Raw genomic sequence first — 15204 nt, forward strand, 5'->3', positions numbered from 1 at the left:
GTGTGGCGAGGTTGCATCTGGTGCGCGGCGGGCAATTTGGAGGCAGCTGGCTGCGGACTGTGAGTGGGGGGAGGGGGCCACCGTACGCCATCGTAACGCTTTTGAGGTGGCACTGGAAATCCAACCCCAGTAGAACGGCAGCGCAGAGGTCGGGCAGGACCAGGAGTTTAAAATTATTGAACACAGTCCCGTCTACTACTAGTGTCACCACGCAGTAGCCGCCAATGTCCGCTGACTGGGACTCGGAGGCCATTGAAATCCGCTGGTGCGCAGGCAGGACGGGGAGAGAGCAACGCTGCACCGTGTCGGGGTGGATGAAGCTCTCTGTGCTCCCGGAGTCAAAAAGGCAGTTTATTGCATGGCCGTTTACCTTAACGTCCATTTTGGACCGAGCTAGCTGGTGCGGTCTCGTTTGGTCCAGCGTCACAGAGGCCAGCGTAGGAGTCGGTGTGTCGCTGCGAGTATCAGATGGGGGGGGGTTGGCGATCTGCTGCGTCCCGGCTGGTGTCCAAGATGGCGGCGTCCATGATTCCCATGTGGCTGGAGTCGTCCAAGATGGCTGCTGCAGCGGTGGTTCGCACATGGCTGGGGAGGCCCAAGATGGCGGCCCGCACGGCCCACACGCGGCGCTGTTGGGGGCCCAAGATGGCGGCTCGCACGGCCCACACGCGGCGCTGCTGGCGTTCGGGGTGGCTTTGGCCTTGCAGACGCTGGCGTAGTGTCCCTTTTTCCCGCAGCCCGAGCAGGTCGCATTCTTCGCCGGGCAGCGCGCTCTGGGGTGTTTGGCCTGGCCACAGAAGTAGCATTTCTGGCCTTGGGATACTGCTGTCTGGCTTTGGGACACTGCTGCGGTAGTTGGGCCGTTGTTGGGCTGTGGCTGGGGTGGCACGGTGCTATGGGGCTGTCCTACCGTGTCCCAGGTTGTCGTTCCCCGCGGCGTCCACGGTGCAGAGGAGTAGGCATCCATGCCCCGGAAGGCTGCGTCCAGCGTTAGTGCGATGTCGGAGGCTTTGTCGAGGGTGAGGTCACTCTGCTCCAGCAGTCGCTGTCGGGTGTAGTTGGACCTGTGGCCCGCTACGAAGGCATCCCGGATCAGTTCCTCCGTGTACTTAGTGGGCGTTACCGCCTTACACCCACAGGCCCGGCCAAGCACGGACAGTGCTTGGAGGTATTCCTCAGTCGATTCCCCAGGTTGTTGCTTGAGACTCCCCAGAAGGTGCCTAGCGTATACTTCGTTCACAGGGCGCGTGTACTGGGTCTTGAGGAGCTGGAGGGCGGCTGTGTACGAGGTCGCGTCCCGGATGACTGAGTACACTCGGTGGTTCACCTTGGAGAACAGGACAGACAGTTTGTCCGCATCCGTTTCGACTGCAGTGGAGGCAGTCAGGAATGTCTTGAAGCACGTGAGCCAGTGAGCAAACTTGGTGGAAGCGTCCGCTTCCCGACTGTCCAGGTCCAGGCATGCTGGTGTGAGGATCTTCTCCATTATAAAAAATTTAGTTAATAAAATTGATGCGCCATCAATTACTCAAAAGACTGAGGTTGAGCGAGTAGCAATCAGGCTTTTATTAACTAAAGAATGAAGGTCTTGTCTCGAGTGGTCGACCCGTCCAGAATACTAAGGGACTGGGAGGTAGTCACTTATATACCTGGAATAATGGGAGGAGTCAGCCGAGGCATGTCCAGACCTGTACCTAGTGGAATACACATACAGACACAGACAGGTTATAACAGTGGTTTACCACAATACTCCATCCCCCTTGCAATATAAGCCAAGATTCCATTGGCCTTCCTGATCACCTGCTGCACCTGCATACTAACTTTTTGTGTTTCATGCACCAGGACCCCCAGATCCCTTTGTACTGTAGCACTTTGCAGTTTCTGTCCATTTAGATAATGGTCCAGAAATTCGTGGCCAAAGGCGTGAGTGCGCTCGGGGTACTCACGCATCTGGCCGTTGGAAATGCCAGCGTTCAGCATGAACAGCGCATGCGGGGAACGCCGGCATTTCCAGACCTCGAGCGCGTGCGACTGCACAGGCAGCGCTTGCGCAGTGAACTTCGTAGATTTCATTCATGAAATCCGTGAGGGTAAGTCCTCAGAAGTTACACTTGAAAAAAGCAAGTGTAAAGTGGTTCATTGGCTGCGGAGGAAGAAACATTTTATCGTGGAGCTTCTGAAATGCAATATTTTTGTTTGGGAAAGGGAGGGAAGTTATTGTAAGAAATTTTAAGTAAGTTTTAAAGTTAAAATTTTTTTTTTTTTTTTAAAGGGTTTTCAGAACGGTAGGTAGAAGGAGCAATTGTGGCTGTGTGAATGGAATGTGAGAATGAGTTATGTATGTATGTCCACATATATTCCTTTACGTATATGTATGTATGTTTTATATTCCTTTACTAATGTGTATGAATGTATGTTTTTAATTATGATTTTCAAATAAGTTACTTTCTCTGAAAGTCATAATTAAATAATACATTCATACACATAAGTAAAGGAATATATACATAACACGCAAAGGAATATATACAGACATACATACTTTCAGAAGCTCCACGATAAGAAATATCTTCCTCCGCAGCCTCTGGAGCAACTGTACCCATGCTTTTTTTATGTGTAAGTTGTAAGGACTTGACCTCACTGAAAGCAGTAATGAAAGCGGCGAATTATACTGCGCACGCGCTGCCTGTGCAGTCGCACGCGTTCTGCCTCTGAACCCCTTCGTTCAGAGGACAGGAAATGCCGGTTTTCCCCAAAAGCACTGTGCATGCTGAAAACCGGCATTTCATCCGGCCAGATGCGTAAGTACCCCGACCGTACTTGCGCAGTTGGAAGGGAATTACTGGGCCAACATTTTACATGTCAATAAAATGAAAAATTTAACAATTGCACGACTTGCCCCCTCGCATCTGCGACTGAGGGTCCAAGGAGGTGCATTGCGCAAGAGGTCATCATCGTATGTATCCTCACACTGTTCCCTTTGGGGAACTGTATGAAGTGGTGGAAGGATTTATGGCCGTGATTAACGCTCATTCCGTGACCGTAACCATCTTTGAACCAGCCATTAGGGTGGTTAGTCCTATGGCGGGAGGGTTTTACGGGCTCCCACAACCCATCTGAGGGGGGGGGGCCACCAACACCCACGGACGCAAGTATCCCGCTGGATGTCCACCCAGAATTTAAAGTTGGAACTCCGACTCCACTTGCCGGGACTGTCTGGAGTGGGGTTCAAAACCCTACTCCTTCTGGCCCAGCGGCGGGGATGCTTACTGCTACGCAAAAGGCCCACTCCGCACAAAAGGTGACACCCATACGTTTCCTGTGCCTTTTCCCTCCCAGTGACTGGAGCCCTATGCTGCCATTTCACGTTGCTAATCGGATTGGGCCTTTGTCATAGCGGTAGGATCCCCGCCGCTGGGCCAGATCAGGGTAGGGTTTCGAACCCCGCTCCAGACAGTCCCGGCAAGTGGAGTCGGAGCTCCGGCTCTAAATTCTGGGTTGACATCCAGTGGGATATTTGCGTCCGTGGGTGTGGGTGGCCCCCCCTCCTTGTATAGCTTGTGGGAGCCCGTAAAACCCTCCCGCCATAGGACTAACCGCCCTAATGGCTGGTTCAAAGATGGTTACGGTCACGGAATGAGCGTTAATCACGGCCATAAATCCTTCCACCACTTCATACAGTTCCCCAAAGGGAACAGTGTGAAGACACGTATGACGACGACATTGCTAAATAAATAAATGGAATTAAAAAAATTCTTTTAGGGCTTTTAAAAGTCTTTAAATTGCTTTAATTCTCTTTAAAACTACTTCAGATTACTCAAAATAATGTAAACATTTAAAAAAGTTTATAAAAGTTACCAAAATCTTCAAAAAACTTCCAAAAACCTATTTAAACTGCTGCTTTGCATGTAAAAATCCTTAGCAGCTTGACAGAAACATTGGGGGCGTGTCCAGTGAAACTGAGACCTCAAGGGGCGTGTCTCACTTACACTGCACGCTCCTGGCTTCGCGCTGGCTGCACTCCTGGGCGGCGTGACGTCATACGCTGCCCGGGATTCTTCTTTTCATTCACCAAGTCCAGGCGTCCCTGGAGCTGATCATCAGTAGCGCGGGGTAAGTGTAAATACAGGGCTTGCACGCGCTGCAAGCCCCGTTCTGGAATTTCTGGGCCAATAACTTGCTGTTTGATTTTTTCTGCCAAAGTGCATAACCTCACACTTTCCAATATTATATTCCATCTGCCAAATCTCTGCCCACTCACTTAGCCTGTCTCTGTCCTTTTGCAGGTTTTTTATGTCGTCCTCACTCGCTGCTTTCCCTCCCATCTTTGTATCGTCGGCAAACTTGGGTATGTTGCACTCGGTCCCTTCCTCCAAATCGTTAATATTGATTGTAAAGTGTTGGGGTTCCAGCACTGACCCCTGCGGAACACCACTAGTTACTGATTGCCAGCCCGAGAACGAACCATTTATCCCAACTCTCTGTTTTCTGTTAGATAGCCAATCTTCCACCCATGCCAGTATATTACCCCCAATCCCGTGATTTTTTATCTTGATCAGTAATCTTTTGTGTGGAACCTTGTCAAATGCCTTTTGGAAGTCCAAATACACTACATCCACTGGTTCCCCTTTATCCACCCTGTATGTTACGTCCTCAAAGAATTCGAGCAAATTTGTCAAACATGACTTCCCCTTCATAAAACCATGCTGACTCTGTCCTTTTAAATTATGTTTATCCAAATGCTCTGTTACTGTTTCCTTAATAATGGACTCCAACATTTTGCCAACCACAGATGTTAGGCTAACTGGTCTATAGTTTCCAGCTTTTTGTCTACTTCCCTTCTTAAATAAGGGTGTTACATTAGCAGTTTTCCAATCTGCCGGGACCTTTCCTGAGTCCAGGGAGTTCTGGAAAATTAGCACCAATGCATCCACAATCCCTACCGCCACTTCTCTCAAGACCCTAGGATGTAGGCCATCAGGTCCAGGGGATTTATGCGCCTTAAGTCCCATTATTTTACCGAGTACCATCTCCTTAGTGATTTTAATCGTGTTTAGCTCCTCCCCCCCCATTGCCCCCTGTTTGTCCAGTGTTGGGATATTTTTAGTGTCCTCTACTGTAAAGACTGATACAAAATATTTGTTCAGTGTCTTTGCCATCTCCATGTTCCCCACCACTAGTTTCCCGGTCTCATCCTCTAAGGGACCAACGTTCACTTTAGCCACCCTTTTTCTTTTTATATAGCTGTAGAAACTCTTGCTGTCTGTTTTTATATTTTTTGCTAGTTTACTTTCATAATCTATCTTCCATTTCTTAATTAATCTTTTAGTTATTGTTTGCTGGCTTTTAAATGCTTCCCAATCTTCTATCCCCCCACTAGATTTGGCTACTTTATATGCCCTTGTTTTCAGTCAGATACTATCCTTTATTACTTTACTAAGCCACAGGTGGCTGTCTTTTCTTTTACTCCCCTTTTTCCTCAGTGGAATATATTTATCTTGAAAGATGTGAAATATCTCCTTGAATATAGACCACTGCTCTGGTACCGTCTTACACTTTAATCTGTTTTCCCAGTCCACTTTAGTCAATTCTACTCTCATACCTTCATAGTCTCCTTTATTTAAGCTCAGTACGCTGGTTTGAGATCCAGCTCTCTCACCCTCAAACTGAATTTGGAATTCAACCATATTATGGTCACTCATTCCAAGGGGATCCTTTACTAGGACATTTTTTATTAATCCTGTCTCATTACACAGGACCAGATCTAAGATTGCCTGCCCCCTGGTTGGTTCAGTTACATACTGCTCAAGGAACCCGTCCCTAATACACTCTATGAACTCTTCCTCAAGGCTGCCATGCCCAATATGATTAGTCCTGTCAATATGAAAGTTAAAATCCCCCATGATTATAGCTGTTCCCTTATTACAAGCCCCAACTATTTCCTGATTTATACTCCGACCAACAGAGTTGCAACTGTTAGGAGGCCTATAGACTACACCCACTAGTGACTTTTTCCCCTTATTATTCCTTATCTCCACCCAAACTGATTCACTATCCTGATCCTTTGACCCAATATCATTTCTGACTATTGCAGTGATTCCTTCCTTGATTAACATAGCAACCCCACCTCCCTATCCTTCCTGCCTGTCCTTCCTAATTGTCAAATACCCTTGTATGTTTAGTTCCCAGTCATGATCATCTTGCAGCCATGTTTCCGTAATGGCCACCAGATCATACCCGTGTGTATTTATTTGTACCATCAACTCATCTATTTTGTTACGAATGCTGCGTGCATTCAGATAAAGAACTTTCAAATAGGAGAGGAATTTCTTCACCCAGAGAGTGGTGAACCTGTGGAATTCTCTACCTCAGAAGGCAGTAGAGGCCAATTCATTAAATATGTTCAAGAAGGAGTTGGATATATTTCTTAAGGCTAAAGGGATCAAGGGCTATGGGGAGAAAGCAGGGACAGGGTACTGAATTTGGATGATCAGCCATGATCGCATTGAATGGCGGAGCATGCTCGAGGGGCCGAATGGCCTACTCCTGCTCCTATCTTCTATGTTTCTATTCCAGATTTATTTAATTAACTGAATTTAAATTCCCCAGCTGCCATGGTGGGATTTGAACTCATGTATCTGGATCATTAATCCAGGCCTCTGGATTACTAGCCCAGTGACATTACCACTATGCTACCGTTCCTGCAGGAAGCCTCTGACCACAAATTCAGGCCTAATATTAGCTGCCATCTTGATTTTTCAACTACCTGAGAATATACACATATAAGTAACATTTATAACATTCAACTGTATTGGTTACTTTGTCATGTTTTTAAAATTTCTTTAAAAAAGACAAACGTTTTCTTTTTGCTCAGCCTGTATATTTTTGGGGTTTAGAATAGAAAGATATAAATTCCTGAGGTGCATGTTGCATATTCCTTTTCCTTCCTTCTCTTTAGGATCATACCAGAAATTCCAATCGTTTTACTGCTGATGTTGAAATCGTCCAAGGATTGTGCTGTTTGCTTAAGCTTTTGCAACGTAGCCTCGGAGTTTTGCATTATAGCAAAACCACAGCTGCACGTTGTTGTCCAATACATTAGCCACTAGCCACATGTGACTAATTGCATTTTTGATTAGTAAAGAAAAATTGAGTGATAGACACCATCATGGAGCATGTGATCTCAATAGTCATTTGCGTACTTTAACCCTTTTGTGCGTTTCTTGGTTAACTGGTAAGATGAGCAGCAGATTGTGCACGTGTTTTTTGATTGTTGTAAATGCTTTGCTTCCTTGGCTACTGAATGGTGGTAGATTTTTCATCCATAAATATGTACGTGAAGTACATTTCCCTGTATTATGTGAGTGTATGTGGCTAAAATTGTGTTGTTGTAGCCGCATTTGTGGGTAGTCAGCAATTTCTATTGGACAACACAGCTATTAAAAACCTAGGGGGAAAAATTCAGTATCGCCCCGTTTGGGGCGCCATTAGCGGCCGTGCGCAAAGTTTAGCACCTGGCGCTAATTATCGCCTCCGACGGCAAACTTGGCTTTTATCGCCCCTGGAGGTGATTGGCATGCTAAATCAAATGCTTCACACTTGTCTTAAGGCGCAAAGGCCGAGGAGCGAGGCGCTACCTCAGAGCGCTGGCGAAGCTCATGTGATGTCAGTCAGCAATGGAACACAGACACACTGGCTTCGGCCAGTTCTTAAAGGGGTGTTCTGACGAAAGGTCATCGACCTGAAATGTTAACTCTGTTTCTCTCTTCACAGATGCTGCTTGACCTGCTTAGTTTCTCCAGCATTTTTCTGTTTTTATCTTAAAGGGGAGGGTTGATTTTGCACTCCATCCACATCCTGCTCATTGCAGCCTTGAATCTCAGCCTGGAGAGACCTGTACATCAAATCTGCTGGAAAGAACAATGGAGAGACCGAGGGAAAGAGCTCAGTTTGCAGTCGCCACAGTCTCTTCTAAATAGATACAAGGAAGGGCAAATCAAAATGAACCTGCAAAGTGCTGCTCAGTATGCAAAACTCCTTCACACAGTGTGGAATCTCTCCAGAAGTCTCTCTCTCTCTCTCTCTCTCTCAGAATGCGTGGTTCAAAAATGTCACCAACAAAAAAAGGCAGGAAGCGGTCGCCTTTAAACAGTGCTCCCCCAGTCCCTTCCTGACTGCAAAACGCTCCCCTCAACCTGTCATTGCTAGCGGCAGGCGGTAAGGCAGGGGGCGCCACTCAATACCCGGTCCAGGGCACTACTGGGGCGTTGCGCACTCGACTGACGTCACGATCTGCTGGCGCAGGAGATCGTGGCGGTAGTGTTTAGCGCCACCGCAAAATTTCTAGTTAATTTCGCGAGCGGCGCAAACATCGCCGCGCCCGGGCGCTAGTTGCTTTGCGCCCCATTAGCGTCCTCTTAAGGCGCTAACGGGAGGCGCAAACAACTGAATTTTTCCCCCCTAGAGTGTTTCCCTTAAGGTTCCCCTCCACCCCCACCCCAAAACTTCTACTATAAGAAAGACAAAGACAGGCACTTTATAATAGACAGGGTGCAGAAATTCAATTTTTCACACTGGAAACTGATTTTTATTTAGCTATTACTATGCTATCTGGTACAGTAGCACAGTGGTTATGTTAGTGGACAAGTAATCCAGAGGCCGGGCCTAATGATCTGGAGACGTGAGTTCAAATCAATGGCGAATTTAAATTCAGTTAATAAATAAATCTGGAATAAAAAAACTTGTATCAGTAATGGTGACCATGAAACTACCGGATCGTTGTAAAAACCCATCTGGTTCACTAATGTCCTTTAGGGAAGGAAATCTGCCATCCTTACCCGGTCTGGCCTATATGTGACTCCAGACCCACAGCAATGTGGCTGACTTTTAACTTCCCTCTGAAATGGCCTTACAAGCCACTCAGTTATATAAGGTAGCTTACCACCTCCTCCTGTGGGCAATAAATGCCGGCCTGGCCGGCGACGCTCACATCCCGTGAATAAATAAAAAAACATTTAAAGTTGGACCGTGACCATATTCCAATCATTTTAACAAATGTAGGGCTAAAATAAATATTGGCTATAAGAAATCAAAATGTAATTATTTTTTCAGATATCCTCTATTATTAAAATGTAATTTCATGTTTTAAGTATGGTGCTTATTTTAGTTGCTACAATAATAATTTTAAAAATCAAAAATTAGTTCACACCACCTCTTATCGTTCCCTTTAGTATGAAAGGAGCAGAGATTGCCACTTTATATATGGAATTTTGAACCTTTGTTCAACATTCAATGAAACTAGATTTCCTATTAAGATTTTGAAGTTATTTCCCTTGCGCTGCAGATAAAAGAGCAATGAGTTGAATTTTTATTTTTATTTCATAAATACAAGTTAAAATAGTGGAGAAAGGAATTGCATGCTATCCAAAAAAATATTCATACACTCATATTCACACAGCATAATTTCAAGACTGAAGAGAACTGAAAAATGTATGGAGAAGACACAATGATGGACAGCTCCATTTGCTTTGCTTATTAGCGATCACTACTTCTAAAAAGCACTATCGAAGTATCTATCCTTGGCCCTTTCCTGTTCCTCATCTACATTCTGCCACTTGCCGACATCATCCAAAGACATGGCATCAGGTTCCACTTTTACACTGACGACGCCCAGCTCTACCTCTCCACCATCTTTCTCGACTACTCCACGGCTTCTGTATCAGCCTGCTTGTCCGACATCCATTCCTGGATGAGCCACAATTTCCTCCATCGTCTTCCGCCCCCGTCACAAACTCTGTACCCTTGCCACTGATTCCATCCCCCTCCACGGCTACTTTCTCAGGTTGAAGGCGATTGTTCAACACCTCGCCATCCTATTTGATCCCAAGCTTAGCTTCTGACCTCATATCCTCTCCACCAAGTTGCGATCACCCATCACCCCTGTGCTCGTTGAGCTACATTGGCTTTGAGTCCCCCAATGCTTCCCATTTAAAATTCTCATCCTCGTGTTCAAATCTCTCCATAGCCTTGCTCCTCGCTACCTCCGTAACCTCCTTCAGCCCTACAACCCTCAGAACTCTGTAATCCTCTAACTCCAGCCTATTGTGCATCTCCCATTTCCTTCACCCCACCATTGGCAGCTGTGCCTTCAGTTGTCTAGGTCCCAAGCTCTGGAAATCCCTCCCTAAACCTTTCTGCCTCTCCTCTTTTAAGACCCTTCTTAAAACCTATCTCTAACCAAGCATTTAGTCACCTGTCCTAATTTCTCCTCCTTTATCTCAGTGTCAATTTTTGTCTGATTGCACTTCTGTGAAGTACTTTGGGACATTTTTCTCCTTTCAAGATTCTATATAAATGCAAGTTGTTGTTGTATAACAGCTATAAATTACATTGAGACAGATAAGGCAGAGAGGAGAGTCAAATTTGTTTGGAAAATCAATATATGTACAAGCACAAGAACTGTATGAAAGGAAAATCATAAAAACATCACTTTCAAAAATAAAACCCAACATTTCTGTGTAAGTCACTTGCTCGTTTCAACTTGGGGACACTTTAATTTTTCTCATTATTTAACACCACTCAGCTGCTATGCAGAATAAAACTGTCATGCATTTCTTTAAAGGTTAATCCTACGCTGCTTGCATACCAGAATTCATTTAAAAAGTCCTCAGAATGTTGTAGGGCTTGAAGTACACTTTAAATCAATGCCAAGAATTCAATAAACTTGTTTTTGTGTAAACATCAATGTGTTGCCACAGCAATTTCCCTTTTCCTTTGCTGAATATAGTAATCTTCATTCATTTTGTAATGCCAGGGTGTCAGAAAAATTCCAAGCCTTTGAACCAAGTCCATGTGTCAAATCTCTTTCATTTTCAGTTTAATAACAAACATGCTTTCATTATTGTATTCTTTTCTCTGGTTGGTGTGAAACAATTGCTTTTTACTAACTTTACACTTTCAACATTGACAAGGATCTGCACAACCACAAGAAGTCTTATATCTCAAGATATTGGTAATGTCATTGAGGCTGGAATAACCTCCTTAGCTACCACAGGGATATGATTAAAGCTACAAAAAGGCCAATATTTAACATAATTGAGGTATAATTATTTTTGACACAGTATAATTACATTAGTTCAAATAAAATACAGTACGACATTGTTCAGCAAATGCAAAATGCATGGAAAAATGTTGATCAGCCCTTTCATCCACCTTTCAGTCTAACCTTCACTCATGAATGTTTTTCAGCATTTTAAGTTGCTTCACTTTATCCATCTCTTTGGTCTCATCGTGCCATATCCCAAAATGATGACTGGATGATATGCTCTGAGACCTCTCCTCCAAGGGCAGCTTTGAGGGGAATTTTAACCCCCCAAAACAGGTGGGTTTGGGTCAGGTGGGCTGTGAACATTTTTAAATTCTCAAACCCAAACCCAAACACAACCCACCTCGAACCCACCCACTTCCGGTTTTGATGGGGGCAGGTAACCAACCCTCTCCCAGGAGGCGGGTGGGTCATTTAAATATTATAATGGGTCTGTGTGCCTCACATTTTATCTGTCTTCCAGATTTAACCTTGGGCAACCGCATATCCCGGGCTTTGGGAAACCCGGCAGATAAAGGGAGATGAGGACTGCAGCATGGAAGAGGTAAGGGCCTTTCCAGCACTGCTTGTGGGCCAGGAGGAGCAGGAGCGCTCCCCCCCACCCGCTCGCCAAGCAAACCTGCATCCCCTCGCAGCATCGCTGACCTCACCCTCCCCGTCAGCTTCACTGTCGCCCCCCCCCCTCAGCACTGCCGACCCTAACCCCCCTGCTGCATCGCCGACCTCCCCTCCCCAGGAAGAACGCCAACCTCCCCCACCCCCCCAGCATCGCTGACCTCCTCCCCCGCCAGCATCACCGACCTCCTCCCCCGCAGCATCGCTGCCATCCCCCCAGCATCTCCGAGCTCCTCACCCACCATCGTCCTCTTCCCACCCCCAGCATCGCCGACCTCCCCCCCAGCATCGCTGACCTCCTCCCCCACCAACATCGTCCTCCTCCCCCCAGCATCACTGACCTCCGCCCCCCAGCATCGCCGACCTCCCCCCCCAGCATCGCCAACCCCCTCACCGACCATCGTCCTCCTTCCCCCCACCATCGTCCTCCTCCCACCCCCAGCATCGCCGACCTCCTCCCCCGCCAACATCGTCCTCCTCCCCCCAGCATCACTGACCTCCCCCCAGCATCGCCGACCTCCCACCCCCAGCATCACCGACCTCCTCCCCCCAGCATCACCGACCTCCCACCCCCCGCATCGCCGACCTCCTCCCCCGCCAACATCCTCCTCCCACCCCCAGCATCGCCGAACTCCTCCCCCCCACCATCATCCTCCTCCTCCCCCGCCAGCATCGCCAACCTCCCCCCAGCATCGCCGACCTCCTCCCCCCAGCATTGTCCTCCTCCCCCCAGCATCGCCGACCTCCCTGCCCGGCCAGCATCGCCGACCTCCCCCTCAGCATCACCGACCTCCTCCCCCGCCAACATCGTCCTCCTCCCCCCAGCATCACTGACCTCCCACCCCCAGCATCGCCGACCTCCTCCCCCGCCAGCATCGCCGACCTCCTCTCCCCAGCATCACCGACCTCCTCCCCCCAGCATCGCCGACCTCCCCCCAGCATCGCCGACCTCCTCCCCTGCCAGCATCGCCGACCTCCTCTCCCCAGTATCGCCGACCTCCCACCCCCAGCATCGCCGACCTCCTCCCCCCAGTATCGCCGACCTCCCACCCCCAGCATCGCCGACCTCCTCCCCCCAGCATCACCGACCTCCCACCCCCCGCATCGCCGACCTCCTCCCCTGCCAACATCCTCCTCCCACCCCCAGCATCGCCCTCCTCCTCCCCCGCCAGCATCGCCGACCTCCCCCCAGCATCACCGACCTCCTCCCCCCAGCATTGTCCTCCTCCCCCCAGCATCGCCGACCTCCCTGCCCGGCCAGCATTGCCGACCTCCCCCCCAGCATCGCCGACCTCCTCCCCTGCCAACATCATCCTCCTCCCCCCAGCATCGCCGACCTCCTCCCCCGCCAACATCGCCGACCTCCTCCCCCCAGCATCGCTGACCACCTCCCCCCCAGCATCGCCGACCTCCTCCCCCGCCAGCATCGCCGACCTCCTCCCCCGCCAACATCGTCCACCTCCCCCCAGCACCGCCGACCTCCCTGCCCGGCCAGGATCGCCCTCCTCCACCACAGCATCATCCCCCCTCTCCCCAGTATCGCCGACCTCCCTGCCCGGCCAGCTTAGCCCTGCTCCCCCCCAGCATCATCCTCTCCCACCGCCCCCCAGCATCACCCTCCTCCCACCCAAGCATCACTCTCCTCCCCTCCCCCCAGCATCGCTCTACTCCCCCCCAGCATCGCCCTCCTCCCCCCCTAGCATCACCCTCCTCCCCCGCCAACATCGCCCTCCTCCCACCCCAGCATCACCCTCCTCCCACCCCAGCATTGCCGACCTCCGCCCGCAGGATCGCAGACCTCCCCCACCCCCCGCCACAGCATCACTGACTTCCCCCCCTCAGCATCGCCGACGCTCCTTCACTCCAGGATCGGACCACTTCCACAGGATCAGAGGCCGCTTCACCCCAAGATCGAAGCCCACCGCCACAATCAGGACCCGAATCCTGCCATGCGAACAATAACCCAGCTGCAGGCTCCCTACCCGGACTTCCAGGTTTTCCAAATACAGCTCCTTCCCCCAGCTCAGAAATCCCATTTCAGTCAAGATCGGGGCCTTTTAAGCCAGGAGTCAGAGGGCTCGATTTTGCCATTGGTTCAGGTTGAGGGCGTGTCAGCCGCTTTTCGTGTTAGCCACCCGACTCCAATTTGATGTGGGAAAAATATGCAATTCTCACCTAATTGGGCAATTGATTTCCAGCGTGTGGGAACCCCTGGCCCACTTAGTCTTTCCATCTTGAAAGTCGCCTCCGATGACGTCATCAGTGCTGGTGGATTTAAGGCCTGCAAGCAGCCTTGCTTCTTCTGCAGATTGCAAACCTTATGCCCTTTGCTGTGATAGATTCCTTCAGCCAATATGTCCAGCAGTAGGCCAAAGTCTGCACCAAGGTTCGATGATGCCGCCCTGAAAGCTCTGGTGGAGGGAGCAAGAGGAAATAAGGAGGTGCTCGTCCCTTCCTCAGGCGAAAGTTGTGTGGATGCAAGTGGCCCAGGAGGTCAACTCTGTCTATCTGCCGCAGAACCTTACTGCAGTGCAGGAAGAGGTTTCATGACCTTCTGCGCACTGGAAAAGTGAGTATGACTTTCCCATCACCCTCAGTCTGATCCCCATTGCCTTTCCTCACCACCACTCAGCTTTGACAACCTCTTCCTCCACATCCCACTTGACACTGACATCCCTGCACCCTCACCCATTCCCTCTCTCTCTATGGTCACATTCACCTAACTATTTCACTATGCAGCCCTCACACTCCCTATCACTGTGATGCTATGAAAACAACTTACAACACACAGAGAGGGCCCTTGGTCTTGCCACCTCACTCCATCTTTGTCTCCTTCTAACCATCAATGATATGGATTGTCTACACTCACTCCTTCACTCTCACTCAGACTCCACTTGTCTCCTTCATTGCAGGAAAAGAGAGCTCACAATAAGAGGGAAAAGAGCGAGGACGGGAGGAGGGCCACCCTCAGTAGCCCAGCTCACCCCCTGGGAGGAGGCGGCCCTGGAGATCGTGGGAGTGGAGGAGGATGTGCAAGTGGGGGACGGGCAGACTGGTGCATCAGAGCAAGCTGGTGACAGCATAGTTTATCATCTCTCTCACTGACATTGCATGAGTCACTGATAATGATTCTGATGCTCTAACAGATTGACTTTTGATCATCTGCAATATTCAATGTGCATGTAACCTTGGCCTCGCATCTCTGACTCTTTCCTTTACTCCCCCACAGGACCATCGAAAGCCCCCATCCCCACTAGCTAGGAGGAACAGCCTGAGCCTCCAGACTCCTCAGAGGAAGCTGCAACCTCTGAGGGCGCAGCGTCAGCAGAATTCAGCTCACCCAGCACCAGCGCAGACACTCACACCTCGGTGGGACCTTCGCGAGATAGAGTAGTGTTGTCACCTGGTGTATCACAGCTCACAAGTGAGCATCAGCAGATGGTGGAGACAGTGACAGCAGTGGAGAGTCCTAGCCGGAGGGCGCAGGA

Source organism: Somniosus microcephalus, chromosome 6 (genome assembly GCF_052327205.1).
Source record: "Somniosus microcephalus isolate GS21.2 chromosome 6, FLI_Smic_1.0, whole genome shotgun sequence".
Lineage (NCBI taxonomy): Eukaryota > Metazoa > Chordata > Chondrichthyes > Squaliformes > Somniosidae > Somniosus > Somniosus microcephalus.